Raw genomic sequence first — 17,810 nt, 5'->3', positions numbered from 1 at the left:
TTCCTTACAATAAAAATAAACAGCAAATTAATACCTTGTTTCATGTGTTTTTGTATTTTCATCTAATTATTTACTCTAAAAATTGAACTTTTCTCGGTCATAACTTAGTTTCAATCATTTTCGAATTCAATACTGAAGCATGATTTTCTCAAAACTTAGCAAATTCTCAACATTCATATAGCTTATAATGTTTTTGTAAGTAGTCCTTGAATTTTTTCCAGTCCTCTTCCACTGTCTCTTCTCCCAGGTCTCGAATTCTGCCTGTCATTTCAGCCAGTTCCATGTAGTCCATCAGTTGCGTGTGCCACTCTTCCAGTGTGGGTAACTCCTGTGCCTTCCAGTATTTGGCTATAAGGATTCTTGCTGCTGTAGTTGCATATAGAAAGAAAGTTCTGTCTTTCTTTGGCACTCTCTGGCCTACAATGCCCAGGAGGAAGGCCTCTGGTTTCTTATGAAAGGTATACTTAAATACCTTTTTCAACTCGTTATAAATCATTTCCCAAAAAGCCTTCACCCTCGGGCATGTCCACCAAAGGTGAAAGAATGTTCCTTCAGCCTCCTTACATTTTCAAAGCTGTGCAGATAAGTTGCAATCTCCCCATACTCAGATTGCAGCATTTTGTTTCTGGGAAACGAGATGAAAATTAATCACTGTTATAAATCCGAGTTTGAAAGTGCTAATATTGTATGGCCAACTGTGTGCCCGTAGTCGTGAGAGACAATTTCATCAATTGCATTTCTTCCATCTGTGTAATATCCTACTAATCCACTTCATGAATGCAAAGATTTAAATTTTTGCACTTTTGGATGTATCTGCTCTATTTTCCAGGGAAGGAGAGAGGCGAAACATGCAAGAGAGCAGCTAGGGAAATTTCTTTCATGCCCTGTCAGTTCACAGGGACATATGACTGCATCCACCAGATCATTTGAATTAAATAGTCACTATTTTCTGAACTGATGTCGCTGTTCCACACATTAAAGGTAAAGGTACCCCTGCCCGTACAGGCCAGTCTTGACAGACTCTAGGGTTGTGCGCCCATCTCACTCAAGAGGCCGGGGGCCAGCGCTGTCCGCAGACACTTCCGGGTCACGTGGCCAGCGTGACATCGCTGCTCTGGCGAGCCAGAGCTGCACACGGAAACACTGTTTACCTTCCCGCTAGTAAGCGGTCCCTATTTATCTACTTGCACCCGGGAGTGCTTTCGAACTGCTAGGTTGGCAGGCGATGGGACCGAGCAACGGGAGCGCACCCTGCCGCGGGGATTCGAACCGCCGACCTTTCGATCGGCAAGCCCTAGGCACTGAGGCTTTTACCCACAGCGCCACCCGCGTCCCTGTTCCACACATTACATGCTACATTAAACACAATTCTGATAATTTGTGAAAGTGCCTGTAAAACTATAACATGAGATGGTGCCTACAGCTTCATTGGGATTTCTGTATTTTCTGGCGTCAGCAATTTCTGTCTTTCTCTTCCCACCCCAAGCCTGGTACTTGAAGTCCAAAATGTCTGACTGATCCTTTCTATGAGGGAAATCACTCAGTTCAATTCACACTCTACAGAAGGGCTGTTCACAATGCACTCTGAAAAACCCCGAGGCAGCACATTCATGTTGGGGAGTATAGCATACGAACATATTTTTAATATCTATTTCAGGGCATTTAAACCCAGCTTTGTAGTCAACACGGCTCCCAGAATAACTTATACTGTATAAGGTCAACAGAAACAAAGGTTGCAATCTAAGAGACACAACACAAAAAGAAAAGGGGGTGAGGAGGGGAGAGGAAAAACAAGCAACCTCAAGCACCAGTTCTTAAAGTTTGTTGTTGTTTAGTCGTTTAGTCGTGTCCGACTCTTCGTGACCCCATGGACCAGAGCACGCCAGGCACTCCTGTCTTCCACTGCCTCCCGCAGTTTGGTCAGACTCATGTTTGTAACTTCGAGAACACTGTCCAACCATCTCATCCTCTGTCGTCCCCTTCTCCTTGTGCCCTCCATCTTTCCCAACATCAGGGTCTTTTCCAGGGTGTCTTCTCTTCTCATGAGGTGGCCAAAGTATTGGAGCCTCAGCTTCAGGATCTGTCCTTCCAGTGAGCACTCAGGGCTGATTTCCTTCAGAATGGATAGGTTTGATCTTCTTGCAGTCCATGGGACTCTCAAGAGTCTCCTCCAGCACCAGAATTCAAAAGCATCCATCCTTCGGCGATCAGCCTTCTTTATGGTCCAGCTCTCACTTCCATACATCACTACTGGGAAACCCATAGCTTTAACTATATGGACCTTTGTTGGCAAGATGATGTCTCTGCTTTTTAAGATGCAGTCTAGGATTGTCATTGCTTTTCTCTCAAGAAGCAGGCGTCTTTTAATTTCATGACTTCTGTCACCATCTGCACTGATCATGGAGCCCAAGAAAGTAAAATCTCTCACTGCCTCCATTTCTTACCTTTCTATTTGCCAGGAGGTGATGGGACCAGTGGCCATGATCTTAGTTTTTTTGATGTTGAGCTTCAGTCCATATTTTGCGCTCTCCTCTTTCACCCTCATTAAAAGGTTCTTTAATTCCTCCTCACTTTCTGCCATCAAGGTTGTGTCATCTGCATACCTGAGGTTGTTGATATTTCTTCCAGCAATCTTAATTCCGGCTTGGGATTCATCCAGCCCAGCCTTTCGCATGATGAATTCTGCATATAAGTTAAATAAGCTGGGAGACAATATACAGCCTTGTCGTACTCCTTTCCCAATTTTGAACCAATCGAACAAATCTTAAAGTTACATAGTTCTTTTAATGATGCGTGGCATGAAAACAATTCAGGGAGGGGAGGAGCCAAGTGGAGCTGGTCTCTCAGCTGAACTGATGGAGATGCTTCTCACCTCCTATGAATCCCAACACTGCTGCCCTCACAGGAATTGCCAGCAGCATCCACAAAGGACTCTGCAAAGGCGCTATGAATCTCCAGAGCCAGAGTGGTGTAGTGGTTAAGAGCGGTAGACTCGTAATCTGGGGAACTGGGTTCGCGTCTCTGCTCCTCCACATGCAGCTGCTGGGTGACCTTGGGCCAGTCACACTTCTCTGAAGTCTCTCAGCCCCACTCACCTCACAGAGTGTGTGTTGTGGGGGAGGAAGGGAAAGGAGATTGTTGGCCGCTTTGAGACTCCTTCGGGTAGTGATAAAGCGGGATATAAAATCCAAACTCCTCTTCTTCTCCATGCCAATGTGTCCCTGGTGAAAGTTGTGTTGCATCAGGTGGAGCCCTTTGCAATATGTAAATGAACAGATTCCAGATAGCCAATTAAACATGAAAACGTAAGAGCCTACTGGATCAGGCCAATGACCCATTTAGCTCAGCATCCTGTTCTCACAGTGGCAAACAAGATGCCTGTATAGCTGAAGGAGCGTCTCCACCCCCATCGTTCTGCCCGGACACTGAGATCCAGCTCCAAAGGCCTTCTGGCAATTCCCTCCCTGTGAGAAGTGAAGTTACAGAGAACCAGGCAAAGGGCCTTCTCAATAGTGGCGCCCTCCCTGTGGAACGCCCTCCCATCAGATGCCAAGGAGATAAAGAACTGCACAACTTTTAGAAGACATCCCTGTATTGTGAAGTTTTTAATGTTTAATGTTTTATTATGCTTTTATATTTATTGGAAGCGGCCCAGAATGGCTGGGGCAACCTAGTCAGATGGGTGGGGTACAAATAATAAAATTATTATTATTATTATTATTATTATTATTATTATTATTATTATTATTATTAAGCTAGCAAGAGCGCAACAACACTCTCCTCAGCTGTGATTCCCAGCATCTGGTCTTTAAATTTTCTTAGAATTTGTAAGAAGTTGTGTGTGCATGTGGATGTATGAGGGAATAAATGCTCGCAGGTGGCGCTGTGGGTTAAACCACGGAGCTTAGGACTTGCCGATCAGAAGGTCGGCGGTTCGAATCCCCACAACGGGGTGAGCTCCCGTTGCTCGGTCCCTGCTCCTGCCAACCTAGCAATTCGAAAGCACATCCAAGTGCAAGTAGATAAATAGGTACCGCTCTGGCGGGAAGGTAAACGGCGTTTCCATGCGCTGCCAGAAGCAGCTTAGTCATGCTGGCCACATGACCCTGTATGCTGGCTCCCTCGGCCAATAAAGCGAGATGAGCGCCGCAACCCCAGAGTCGTCCGCAACTGGACCTAATGGTCAGGGGTCCCTTTACCTTTAACTGATCCTAATAGTATTTGTAGGAACTGGATGGAGAGAGAAAACTTTAGCTGGCCAGCATGTGACCATGGGCATTTAATTATTCCATTGTTGTTATTTGAGTAATTAGATACAGATGACTCATTATGAGTTCATTGGATCAAATGGTAGTACCAATGGATCTTCTTACTCTTGAAGTCTCTTGGCAGTTTTTATTCTCTCCATGTTTCAGTGTGCCCTTATTAATATGTATGCATAGATGCTCAATCATTAAAAACCCTTTGCACATAAAAATCCATTTTTACAGAACTTAAATAGCTAGAAGGAATTGCACCCTCTGCTACTCAAAACATGTTAGTGATTCATTTATATACGAAAATATAAAGTCCATGTCCACGTCACATAGCTCAGATATATATTTCAACTTTCAAGTCTTCTTTTCCCACCCTGTCCCTCAAAAGGGTATTCAGAATAAGCATTTCAGTATGGAAAGTGAAATGTCTGAGTGAATTGATGTTAGTCAATTTAGTAAAACTAGAACAAATCAATGAACCACCCAGGAACCTAATGCTCTCAGTATTCCCACCGATGGCTCCACAACATCAAACAGTATGGAAAACATTTTCAAGGTAAGCCCTCTGTACTCGGAAACTGGTCCCTAAAGGCAGAAAGATATAACTTTCTTGGCCTGCCTGTTTAAAGAAAGGTTATGGTCTGCATTCACAATAGGATCAAGTTCATGCATAGCTCATGAAAATGCATCTTGAAAAAAGGCTGGATTGGCCACAGTCTTCTCAAGAAGATGGGCAGTTGGGAGAGATGGAGCTGACCATTGGGTACATGGGACATTTGTCCGAGATTGCTGGCTTGCCAAAAGCACCGGGACGCAGACTGTTGAGCCTTCTTACAGATCCCGTTGAACTGTGCCAATTTGCAGAACTCCTGCCCCTCCTAGTTCTTTTAACTGGTCAGGGTGGGGGCTGGTCTTTTGAAATATGGAACAGAAATGATAGGGAAATGGTTAAGTACACACAACATGGCTCCCCAAATCAACACAGACTGTGGAAACTTCACACTGGACTTCAAGCATCTGGCATTGTGTGCCTCCCGATTCTTCCTCCAGACTCTGGGTCCTTGGTTTCCAAATGAGATGCAAAAGCTGCTCTGATCAGAAAAGAGATTTGGGGAGCCATGTCATCAGCTGGTGTTGGTCCACTGTGCTTCATTAAGTCCAGGGTCAACGCAGCCATCTACCAGGAGATTTTGGAGCACTTCATGCTTCCTTCCGCAGACGAGCTTTATGGGGATGCTGACTTCATTTTTCAGCAGGACTTTGGCACCTGCCCACACTGCCAAAAGTACCAAAACCTGGCTCAATGCCCATGGGATTACTACGCTTGATTGGCCAGCAAACTCGCCTAACCTGAACCCCATAAAGAATCTATGGGGCATTGCCAAGAGACAGATGAGAGACATGAGACCGAGTAATGCAGAAGAGCTGAAGGCTGCTATGGTCTTCCTGGTCTTCCATAACACCTCAGCAATGCCACAGGCTGATAGCATCCATGCCACACCGCATTGAGGCAGTAATTGATGCAAAAGGGGCCCAAACCAAGCACTGAGTCCATATGCATGCTTCTACTTCTCAGAGGTCCAATATTGCTCTATTTGCAGTCCTTGTTTTGCTGATTTCGTTTAATATTCTAATTTTCTGAGATTGTTAATTTGCGGTTTTCATCAGCTGTATGCCATGATCATCACAATTATAACAAATAAAGGCTTGATATATCTCGCTTTGCATGTCATGAATCTATCTCATATATTAGTTTCACCTTTTAAGTTGAATTACTGAAATAAATGAACTTTTCCACTATATTCTAATTTTCCGAGTTTCACCTGTGTTCTGGATCATGCAACTCACTTCTCCGGAAGTTTATGAAACAAAGTAAGTTGCTTTCAGTTATACAGTGGTACACTGGTTCTCGAACTTAATCCATTCCGGGAGTCCATTCGATTCCTGAAACCATTTGGAAACACCATTCGTGTTCCTTTGGTGGTGAGAGAGGTTGGGGTTGGCCTAGGGTGTGGTTGTTTGTTTGTGATTGGCTGTGGTGATCTTTGTTTTCGTGTGTGAGTGCGGTGGGTGGGTGTTTTGGATCAGGTTAGCCATACTGATTTGTATGCTGTTGGTGGATTATTGTCATTGTCTTGTTGGGCTGTGTATGTGATAAAGGGGTAAAGGCGTCTTCTTCTGTTTGTCCCCGTGTCAGTTTCAGTTTATTGGTTAATTTTTCTAGTAGGGCTGTTTCCCATACTATTTGGTACCATTGGTCCATGCTTACTCCTGACAGGTCTCTTCAGTGTCTGGTTATAGGGTTTCTGGCTGCTGAAAGAAGGTGGGTTATGAGTTCTTTGTGGTGTAAATGGGCATTGTAGTCTTGGAAGATGTTTAGTAGGGCCAATTCTGGAGTGATGTCTAATACATGCTTAGTTATTTTACATATTTCTCGTGTGGCTGTTGTCCAGAATAGTTGGATTTTGGGGCACTCCCACCACATGTGGAGGTATGTGCCTGTGGAGGTGCACCCTCTCCCGCATTTTGGTGAGGTTCCTGGGCATATTAGCGCTAGTTTTCTTGGTGTTAGGTACCGTCTGTAGGTGAGTTTCAGAGTGATACCCACTATATAACTGTGGTTGTGTAGAGGAGGTGTGGAGAACTTTTGGTCCTCCAGTTGAACTTCAACTCTCATCATCCCGAATCATTGGTCATGCTTGCTGAGACTGATGGGAGTTGTAGTTCAGCAATATCCGGGGGACCAAAAGTTCCCCACACCTGGTATATTGAAGGTAAAGGGACCCCTGACCATTAGGTCCAGTCGTGGCTGACTCTGGGGTTGCTGCGCTCATCTCACTTTACTGGCTGAGGGAGCCGGTGTACAGCTTCCAGGTCATGTGGCCAGCATGACTAAGCCGCTTCTGGCGAACCAGAGCAGCACACGGAAACGCCGTTTACCTTCCTGCCGGAGTGGTACCTATTTATCTACTAGCACTTTGATGTGCTTTCGAACTGCTAGGTTGGCAGGAGCTGGGACCGAGCAACGGGAGCTCACCCCATCGCGGGGATTCGAACCGCCGACCTTCTGATCGGCAAGTCCTAGGCTCTGTGGTTTAGACCACAGTGCCACCCGTGTCCCAACCTGGTATATTGGAAGGAAGCAAATATCTGGAGAGGGGATTGGTGACCAGGCCTTATACCCTCGATTTAACAAATCTGCTTCATAGTGAGGAGAATTCATTTGGGTGGCTCGGCTATAACAGTCGGAAGTTTGCTCATAGCCCTTTTGAGGTGGCAGTTTCTGGCAACGATCTGTAGCAGACAAACGTTCCCAGACAGTGCCAATTTAGACTGCAGCAGGGGAAATGGATTGTGGCGGATATTGCTGCTGCGCACCCCAATCTCCCTGCATGCAGAATACAAGCAGCAGAGAAGTCTAGATCAGAGTCCTATTCCCTGGTATGCCACTTTTCTGTTGCATGTGATGGTCAGGCGTCAGCAAACTTTTTCAGCAGGGGGCCGGTCCACTGTCCCTCAGACCTTGTGGGGGGCCGGACTATATTTGGGGGTGGGATGAACGAATTCCTATGCCCCACAAATGACCCAGAGATGCATTTTAAATAAAAGGACACATTCTACTCCTGTAAAAACACACTGATTCCTGGACCGTCCGCGGGCCGGATTTAGAAGGCGATTGGGCCGGATCCGGCCCCCGGGCCTTAGTTTGCCTACCCATGGGTCAGAGGATCAAGGAGAACATTCAGATTTGCAAATGCTTCTGTGATATCTGCAAAGATAAGGGTGCACCGTGTGTTATTTCTAAATTTGTAGTGTGCTCCTCTGTTCTTGGGAATTCTCTGTCGAAGTTGGGGTAAACATGAGAATACATGAGTGCGGACTGAGGTGTCCCGAATAATCAAAATGTACCCCTCCAATTAAACTGAAGGTCACAATGCGTCTTATTCAAAAACTTCTAGACAGCCTCAAGGGTTAAAACAAATAGTCTTTACTGCTTTCTGAATGTCACTGTTTTGAAATCCGGATCTGACTTCCCTTCAGAGGTGCTAAGCGCTATGCACAGAGTTAAAGGGAAATCCGCAAGTCTTTTGACGTTTCTGAAAATCAGAAGCAAGAAGCCTCTTGGAGCTGCGTGTCCCCAAAGTTGTCACTTTTGAAAACCTTGGCTTTTATTCATTCAGCTGCCACCCGTATTTTATCCTGATTTAGGATTCCCCTGCCCCCCCCCCCCCCAGCTAAAGACAGAAAGTCCTGATTTACACCACAAGTTTTGTCTCGGGGCAAACGGAGGTATCCTTCTTCCCTAGCTACAACGGGGAATGTACCGTCATGATTTAAAAAACAACCACCCCCAAAACAATACAAAGAACCGCAATCCATTGTGCTACTAGTGCAAAGGTTGTGTGTCTTTGTGTGTGTGTGTGTGTGTGTGTGTGTGTGTGTGTGTGTGTGTGTACACACCACCCTTCCTATATCCAGACTTTCTGTGAAGCCCGGGTATTTTGGAAAACACAGCCCCGTTGTTTAAAGACGAAGTAATGAGATTAATATATACGGCAAATTAGAAGGAAGCAAGGAGATCGGGGCGAGGGGAGGGCAAAGGAAGCAAGCTCTTTCCCTGTTAAATATTTACCACTTGTGTTGAGCGCTGGCTCTTGCCTTTTGGTAATCCTAGAGGTGGTTAGTTTTGTGTCAGTAAGGATGTGTGTGTGTGTGTGTGTGTGTTAATGTATTCCTCCCTCCGAACCCACCTTGCATGGGAAAAGGCCGTGGTAACAAAAAGCAGACTGTTCCTTGTTCATGAATATTAATCGGTAAACTCCCCCTGGTATTTTTAAATTGGAGGCGAAAACTCTCCCTCCCCGCTGCTCCCCACTCAGGCAGGCCCAGAGCAGGAAAGCTCTGAATGTCCTGGGAAAGCCATAGAGTTCCCTGACTTCCCAGGCAATGCCATATAAAACTCCGAGGTCACGGGGCCAGCAAAGAGGAGGAATCAGCTTTGTCTCCGCTGTGTGTTGCTGAAAGCTAAACCTTTATGGAACATTCTGAACTGCATTTTTGGCTATTTAACCTTCAAAACAAAAGGCTTATTTATTCCCTCCCGCCACCCTCTCCCCTCAGACATTCGCCTTCATCTAGGGTTTTTCACCCTTTTTGGTCCCACGTTGACAGTGGCGGCATACGAAGGAAACCTCCTCGCCTAAGGCGCAGGCCTTGGTCAGCGACACTAGCCGCTGCTTGCCCTGAAAGGAAGGGTGATGTGCTTTTTAGCACTCCTGTCTTCCGCTGCCTCCTGCAGTTTGGTCAAACTCATGCTGGTCGCTTTGAGAACACTGTCCAACCATCTCGTCCTCTGTCGTCCCCTTCTCCTTGTGCCCTCCATCTTTCCCAGCATCAGGGTCTTTTCCAGGGAGTCTTCTCTTCTCATGAGGTGGCCAAAGTATTGGAGCCTCAGCTTCAGGATCTGTCCTTCCAGTGAGCACTCAGGGCTGATTTCCTTCAGAATGGATAGGTTTGATCTTCTTGCAGTCCATGGGACTCTCAAGAGTCTCCTCCAGCACCATAATTCAAAAGCATCAATTCTTCGGCGATCAGCCTTCTTTATGGTCCAGCTCTCACTTCCATACATCACTACTGGGAAAACCATAGCTTTAACTATACGGACCTTTGTTGGCAAGGTGATGTCTCTACTTTTTAAGATGCTGTCTAGGTTTGTCATTGCTTTTCTCCCAAGAAGCAGGCCTCTTTTAACAGAAAAAAACTTCCTGCCCTCTAAATCAGTTATCCTCAATATTTTCCCACTGAAGTCAGACTATTAGCCTACATAGGCAGTTGGGGGCCTATTTGTTTTAACCATACATTTGTACGATGGCTGTGTTGCTGCTGTGACCCACCTTTCGATCAGGCTGTGACCCACCACTAGAAAACCAATGCTGTACATGTTTTGGACTACTATTCCCATCATCCATTAACCCTGACCATGCTGACCCATGCATGTAGGGTTGCCATACGTCCGGAATTTCCTGGAGATTGCTGCTTTAATGTCCTGGAACATGCGGACTTATGGCAACCCATATCGGAAGTGTAGATTTGGGTAAATTTCCTTAAAAATAGCTGAAAAACAAAAAACGCTGCACTACTTTGGCCAAAAAGAAAAAAGGGAAAGGGCGGGGGGGGGGGGGGGGCTCAATGATTTTGCCAAAATGAAATCTGAAATATGGCATGTTATTTGTCTAGAGTAATAACACACACACACACACACACACACACACACACACACACACAATTGTTCCATCTGTTAACAGAGAAATTTGTGGGCTCCCTAGGACAAAAAACAAGGACACCAGCCAGGAATTCCAGAGCAAAACAGCAGCCAGTAGGCTTGGTCTTTATTGAAGACTGTCGCAACAGGATTCCCACCTGCCACAAGGTGGAACAAGATGGAAGTCCTGAACAAAAGAGCCCCCAAACTTTTATTAGCTGCTAATCCCCATGTTAAAGTAAAGGTAAAGGGACCCCTGACCATTAGGTCCAGCCGTGACCGACTCTGGGGTTGCGGCACTCATCTCACTTTATTGGCCGAAGGAGCCGGCGTACAGCTTCCGGGTCACGTGGCCAGCATGACTAAGCCGCTTCTGGCGAACCAGAGCAGCGCACGGAAACGCCGTTTACCTCCCCGCCGGAGCGGTACCTATTTATCTACTTGCACTTTGATGTGCTTTCGAACTGCTAGGTTGGCAGGAGCTGGGGCCGAGCAACCGTCACGGGGATTCGAACTGCCGACCTTCTGATCAGCAAGTCTTAGGCTCTGTGGTTTAACCCACAGTGCCACCCCAAACAACATCACTCATACATCACGGTTACATCATGAAAGGAGAGGTCTGGTGGCAGTAATCTGAGCATCCTGGACCCTGTCCCATGGTTCTCCTTGCCCTCCACCAAACATCCATCAAGTGTAACAAAAAATCTATTTACATTTCCTTGTTTCCCATCCAAGTTAATCACACCCTTTTGTCTTCATCTGGGTTTGTTATTTCTGGAATGGCTACCTGTCTGGCACTCAGGTATCAGGATGCCAGGAATTATCCCTCAGGCAGAGGGGCTGCTGAGTAGCTAAGCTCACATGTCTATATGAATTTCTGAAGTTTTCCCAGTGAGCCAGTACATAGATACATTTATCAGTGAATTCTTACATTTAGTATCATGCAGCAAAGGCCCTTTGAATAGATAGGAAGAAACTGTGATGAAGTGTTTTGTGGGGACAAGTCACAAAAGTGACTGTGCTGGTTTTGGTAGTGGGCTGCATGTGCATGATATCTGCTGGAGGGGCAACCCCCCCCCCACAACCTATACATAAATTCCTGCAACACATCTTAGATATATGATGCCGGATGTATAATTCTTATGGATATTTATAAACAGCACATATTCTAAAATTGGAACGATACAGAGATTAGCACGGCCCCTGTGCAAGGAGAACTCACAGAAGCATTCCGTATTTTTAACCAAAGGGAAACTTTAATAACAATTATCACAAAAAAACCAAACAAAGAATTGTTGATGCTGGAGACAAAAATAATCTGCGAAGGATTTTTGTGGACGAAATAAACGTCGGTTGCCTTAGATAGCAGATAGCAGCAGTCAGATTCCGAGCTATGAGACATATTTGCTTGTGTATAAATAGCTACATTATGCCCTATTTACATTTTTACAAAAAAAATTCCTTGCAGTAGCACCTTAAAGACCAACTAAGTTAGTTCTTGGTATGAGCTTTCGTGTGCATGCACACTTCTTCAGATACACGTGTATCTGAAGAAGTGTGCATGCACACGAAAGCTCATACCAAGAACTAACTTAGTTGGTCTTTAAGGTGCTACTGCAAGGAATTTTTTTTTGTTTTGACTATGGCAGACCAACACGGCTACCCATCTGTAACTGGAACTATGGAAGGCACCACATTGAGCCGCATGAAATGGAAGTCCATCAACCTCACCAAGAAACTTGCACAGGTACAGACTGATATCTTCTTTCTTACTAAATGCAAGAACCTGGACATTATACCCAAGGGTCTTAGAATTAAGAACCCTCTGCAATCCACATATCCCACTGAATATGCAAAAAAACTATGCAACACTGTGTATCTGAAGAAGTGTGCATGCACACGAAAGCTCATACCAAGAACTAACTTAGTTGGTCTTTAAGGTGCTACTGCAAGGAATTTTTTTTGTTTTGACTATGGCAGACCAACACGGCTACCCATCTGTAACTGGAACTATGGAAGGCACTACATTTTTACAGTGCTTCTCAAATTGCCTGATCCTGTGCCTCTGCCTGTCTGTGTGTCGCTGCTCCATTGAAATGCAAACAACACTAGGATGGAATGCATTGTTGACTTACCAGGAAAATCGCCCATAGACAGCCATTGTAGGGAAGAACAATGTTTGTTTGAATAGCATCCAGGGGGATGTTGGGTTGTAGAACGCATTAGGAGAAGGTTCCTTGCCTTTTTCCTCCTCCTCCTCTTATTTTATTTTTTTAAGTATTGTGGCATCATAAGGCAAGCATCAACCTGCCACTAAATCTATTTACTTATTTGTGCTGCATCTCACATTGACGCTTCAGAATTCTGCTTCCAGCATCATAAACAAGGTTAGCCTAACGTAGTCATCTCTTTGCTAGCTTCGTGGAACTACAATCAGACTTACAGAATTACCAACTTTCTACGTTAGCGTTGGGAGATGACTATAGTGCTGCCGGCCAGGGCACACACACAAACGCACCAGCTTTTATTAGAAAGCAAGACAGGAAATGTAATAGGAATGTTGCGTTGCATAACTGGCAGATACTGGCACAGAATAACTTCCACTTGAGGCTGCATATTACATCAATTGCAGAATAACCAAAATCTTGCAGCAACTCTCTCTCTCTTCTACAAACACCAAACGAGTGCAATGGCCCCAAATTGCATTCTTTTTGCTGCAAATGTGTGTTATCTGGTACTGCAAGAGCCATCTATTGGTTCCAGACCACGAGTTTCCGGCATGAATTTCAAGCTCTGCCGGCAGCGGCTGAGAGTCTTATTTCTGCTTATTCTCTTAGCTCTGAGGCTGGGGAAATATTTGACTGTGGGCTCCTACAGATTACCTGTTTACTTGTTCGTTTTATTATAGTTCTATCCCACCACACCTCTAAACAGCTACATGGTTCTCCCTCACCCCATTTAATCCCCCAAACAACCCTGTGAGGAAGGCTAGGCTGAGAGACTGGCCCAAGATCTCCCAGTGAGTTTTGTGTCTGAATGGGAGATTTGAACCCTGGTCTCCCAGGCCATAGTCAAATATTCTATGAGCTGCCATGCACAAAGCTTACATAGGGGTTAGATTACAGCAGGTCTTTATTGAGCTTTCATCCTGATTTGTTTGAGGTAAGGTTATATGCCTGTTGTCTTTGTCCATGGAGTTTTCTTGGCAGGGATACTGGAGTGGCTTGCCAGTTCCTCCTCCAGGTGGATCACGTTTGGTCAAAACTCTCCACTATGACCTGTTCATCTTGGGTGCCCTGCTCGGCATAGTTCATAGCTTCTCTGAGTTATTCAAGCCCCTTTGCCAGGGCAAGGCAGTGATCCATGAAGGGACAGCATATTAAAAAGCAGAGACATCACCTTGCCAACAAAGGTCCATATAGTAAAAGCTATGGTTTTCCCAGTAGTGATGTATGGAAGTGAGAGCTGGACCATAAAGAAGGCTGATCGCTGAAGAATTGATGCTTTTGAATTGTGGTGCTGGAGGAGACTCTTGAGAGTCCCATGGACTGCAAGAAGATCAAACCTCTCCATTCTGAAGGAAATCAGCCCTGAGTGCTCACTGGAAGGACACATCCTGAAGCTGAGGCTCCAATACTTTGGCCACCTCATGAGAAGAGAAGACTCCCTGGAAAAGACCCTGATGTTGGGAAAGATGGAGGGCACAAGGAGAAGGAGACGACAGAGGACGAGGTGGTTGGACAGTGTTCTCGAAGCTACCAGCATAAGTTTGACAAAACTGCGGGAGGCAGTGGAAGACAGGAGTGCCTGGCGTGCTCTGGTCCATGGGGTCACGAAGAGTCAGACACGACTAAAAGACTATACAACAACAAGGTTATATGACAATGAGCATTTGTCCCAAATTCATCCTAATTTGCTTCCTCAGTGGTTATACATATTTTTGTTCACCATTCCATCCTGCACATTTTCCTCCTCACTTTCCTAACAGCAAAAGACCATTGGGATTTTTTTGTGAGTGTATTTGCTCTATCGGGACAACGGAGCGCTTTAGTCCACTTTAAGTGTGCAAACCTAAATTTCCACTATGCCCTTGAAACCTTCCTGCAAAATACTTACTGAAAGTGGCTCATGAGAGCATTGCTTCCCTCTGCCCAATTCAGGTCAGCGAAAAGAGATGCCCCACCTTTGCCCCACTAGGCGAGAGGAAGATGTTCATCACGTCGAGCAAAAAGAAGCGGGATAGAGAGACACACACCTCTGTTGTTTCTGCTGCAAAGATAAGAGGTGCCTGAGCCTAGCTGAACCGCTAGAGAGGCACATTGCAAAAATTACGCATGTCTCTCCATCGATCCACATTACTGTGCTCACAAACCCTGAATGTACTGTACAGGAGAAATCAAACTGCAAAGAGCTGCAGAACAAAGCTTTTATCATCAAATGAGAAAGAGGAATGATGCAATCCCTTACATGCCTACTTTCTGTGGGAATGTTCAGGGAGGCAGGAGCGGATATATTGTTTTTTAATATCCTTTCTAACTTGCGCTAGCAGGTTCCTTTACTTAGCAGAGTTTCCGAGCACAATTCAAAGTGTTGGTGCTGACCTTGAAAGCCCTAAACGGCCTCGGTCCTGTATACCTGAAGGAGCGTCTCCACCCCCATCGTTCAGCCCGGATACTGAGATCCAGCACCAAGGGCCTTCTGGCGGTTCCCTCATTGCGAGAAGTGAGGTTACAGGGAACCAGAAAGAGGGCCTTCTCGGTAGTGGCACCCTCCCTGTGGAATACCCTCCCTTCAGATGTGAAGGAAATAAGCAGCTATCCTATCTTTAAAAGACATCTGAAGGCAGCCCTGTTCAGGGAAGTTTTTAATATTTAATGCTGTATTGTTTTTAACACTTGATTGGAAGCTGCCCAGAGTGGCTGGGGAAACTCAGCCAGATGGGCGGGGTACAAATAATAAATTATTATTATTATTATTATTCCCCTTTTTAAACGCACAACGGGTAGATGGTTGCAGGCTTGTGTAAGCCTCTCACTGTTAGGTTCCTGGTAAAGGTAAAGGGACCCCTGACCATTAGGTCCAGTCGCGGACAACTCTGGGGTTACGGCACTCATCTCGCTTTACTGGCTGAGGGAGCTGGTGTACAGCTTCTGGGTCATGTGGCCAGCATGACTAAGCTGCTTCTAGCGAACCAGAGCAGCGCACGGAAACACCGTTTACCTTCCCGCCAGAGCGGTACCTATTTATCTACTTGCAATTTGACGTGCTTTCAAACTGCTAGGTTGGCAGGAGCAGGGACTGACCAACGGGACCTCACCCCGTCGCGTGGATTCGAACCGCCGACCTTCCAATTGGCAAGTCCTAGGCTCTGTGGTTTAACCCACAGCACCACCTGCGTCCCAGGTTCCTGGTAAGTTCCCTTATATCCCTCTTAAAAGAATAAATATGCCACAATCTTGTGTAAAGTATATAAAAGTAGTTTACTCACATTTAGTTCACAGTTGGATCCCTGAAGGCAGACTTAGTATATACAAAGTATATACATGTGGAGCTATAGGGGGATAATCCCAGTCTCCTCTGTTGTTTGGAATCCAACAGAGCATCTCTACCTAAAAAGCTGCTCCAATGACGGAGGAAGTCAAAAAGAAAGAGGGGGCTGCGTGCCCTATCCTTTTGTTAACTGGACAGGTAAGGTCACGCCCACCTCTAGTCACATGCAAAGGAAGAATGTCCCAGCCAGGGGGAAACAGGAAGTTTTTGACCGGCTGGACCAAACATTCCCTGCATGTCCACTCTAGGAAAACAAGGAATGTTGTACTTGACTGCTACTTATGTATCACATCCCACACTATCACTGAGTTCAGTGGGGCTTACTCCCAGGTAAATCTGCATAGGATTTTAATGTGGGCTGCAACCATATGCAAGCCTTGTGCTCTATGTCACAGTGAGGCGAGCGGCGCTTTGGCTCAGATGCCCAGCAAAACTCACAGTGAATGCATCTACTGTATCACCCACAGCTGTTCCTGAGAGGGGAAATAAGTGAACAGGCTGCCTCTCCAGTTGGCAACGCATCTGGTTTTGGCTGGCATGTGCGTGGTCTCTTCCACATCCGTCTGCTCGGCTTCTTTGCGGCGATGCGTCAACTTGCAAGCATTCCATTGCTGCATCTGATCTTCTCTGGTTCCTCTTGGGTTGCATAAGAAGTCCTAGGCCACAACAAGCCCAAAAGGAACAATTTGCAAATAAATGAGATTCCAGGTTTTAGAGGGAAGGCTCTCTTGCCTGCCAGGAAGCGAACCTGCAAACGGACAGGGCTTGCTTTCAGTGTTGATAAGCTGACGGGCACTGGCTGCAAGCCCCACTTGCAGAGGAGCAATCTGGAGCCAACTTTAAGCTCTCGATGATTTCAATGTCGTCACATCCTTGCTTGTCCCATACCTGATGTCACATATGACACCAGGAGCAGGGCAGGGGGGCTCTACCTTTTTTGATCATCAGTTTTCAGACCGTGACATGGCAATGCGGAGAGAGCAACCCTTGAAATATATTTGCAAAATGTTTTTGCGTGGACCCATCCTTACATGTGGCACATTCCTGAAGGGTGGCTCTGTGGTCTAAACCACTGAGCCTCTTGGTCTTGCCGATTTGAAGGTCGGCAGTTTGAATCCACGAGATGGGGTGAGCTCCCGTTGTTCTGTCCCAGCTCCTGCCAACCTAGCAGTTCGGAAGCTCACCAGTGCAAGTAGATAAATAGGTACCACTGCGGCGGGAAGGTAAACAACATTTCCGTGCGCTCTGGTTTCCGTCACGGTGGCCCATTGTGCCAGAAGCGGTTTAGTCCCGCGGGCCACATGACCTGGAAAGCTATATGCAGACAAACGCCGGCTCCCTCGGCCTGAAAGCAAGATGAGCGCCACAACCCCATAGTTGCCTTTGACTGGACTTAAACGTCCAGGGGTCCTTTACCGTTTTACTTTGAAGGGGGTGCATTGCATTAAACCAAGTGCTGAATGAGTCCCAATCTGTACTATTGCAAGGGTGGTTGAAATGCAGCTCACCATTGCATCTGAGTGCTGTTCATGGAGGAACGTTAAAGGGCTTAATCTATCCAAAGTTCAACACTTGAACATCCCGTTGATTTCTGCGGGATTTGTGAAGTTCTTAGCTTTTGTGCCCAAAATCCATTGCTCTGCTCCTCATCTCCTCCTTTCTCTCTTAAATGACAAGATGTTTATAAAGGTAAAGGGACCCCTGACCATTAGGTCCAGTCGTGGCCGACTCTGGGGTTGCGG

The 17,810-nt window shown here is 46.0% G+C and overlaps 1 pseudogene; it reads left to right on the top strand.

Moving 5' to 3' along the window:
• Nucleotides 1-11,664: 11,664 nt before the first annotated feature.
• LOC114585807 (U6 spliceosomal RNA) lies at nt 11,665-11,759 on the top strand (annotated as a pseudogene).
• Nucleotides 11,760-17,810: the final 6,051 nt, after the last annotated feature.

This window comes from Podarcis muralis, chromosome 1 (assembly GCF_964188315.1).
Source record: "Podarcis muralis chromosome 1, rPodMur119.hap1.1, whole genome shotgun sequence".
NCBI classification, from domain to species: Eukaryota; Metazoa; Chordata; class Lepidosauria; order Squamata; family Lacertidae; genus Podarcis; species Podarcis muralis.
The sequence above is the reverse complement of the archived record's forward strand: the minus strand, read 5'-3'. Positions and strand labels throughout refer to the sequence as shown.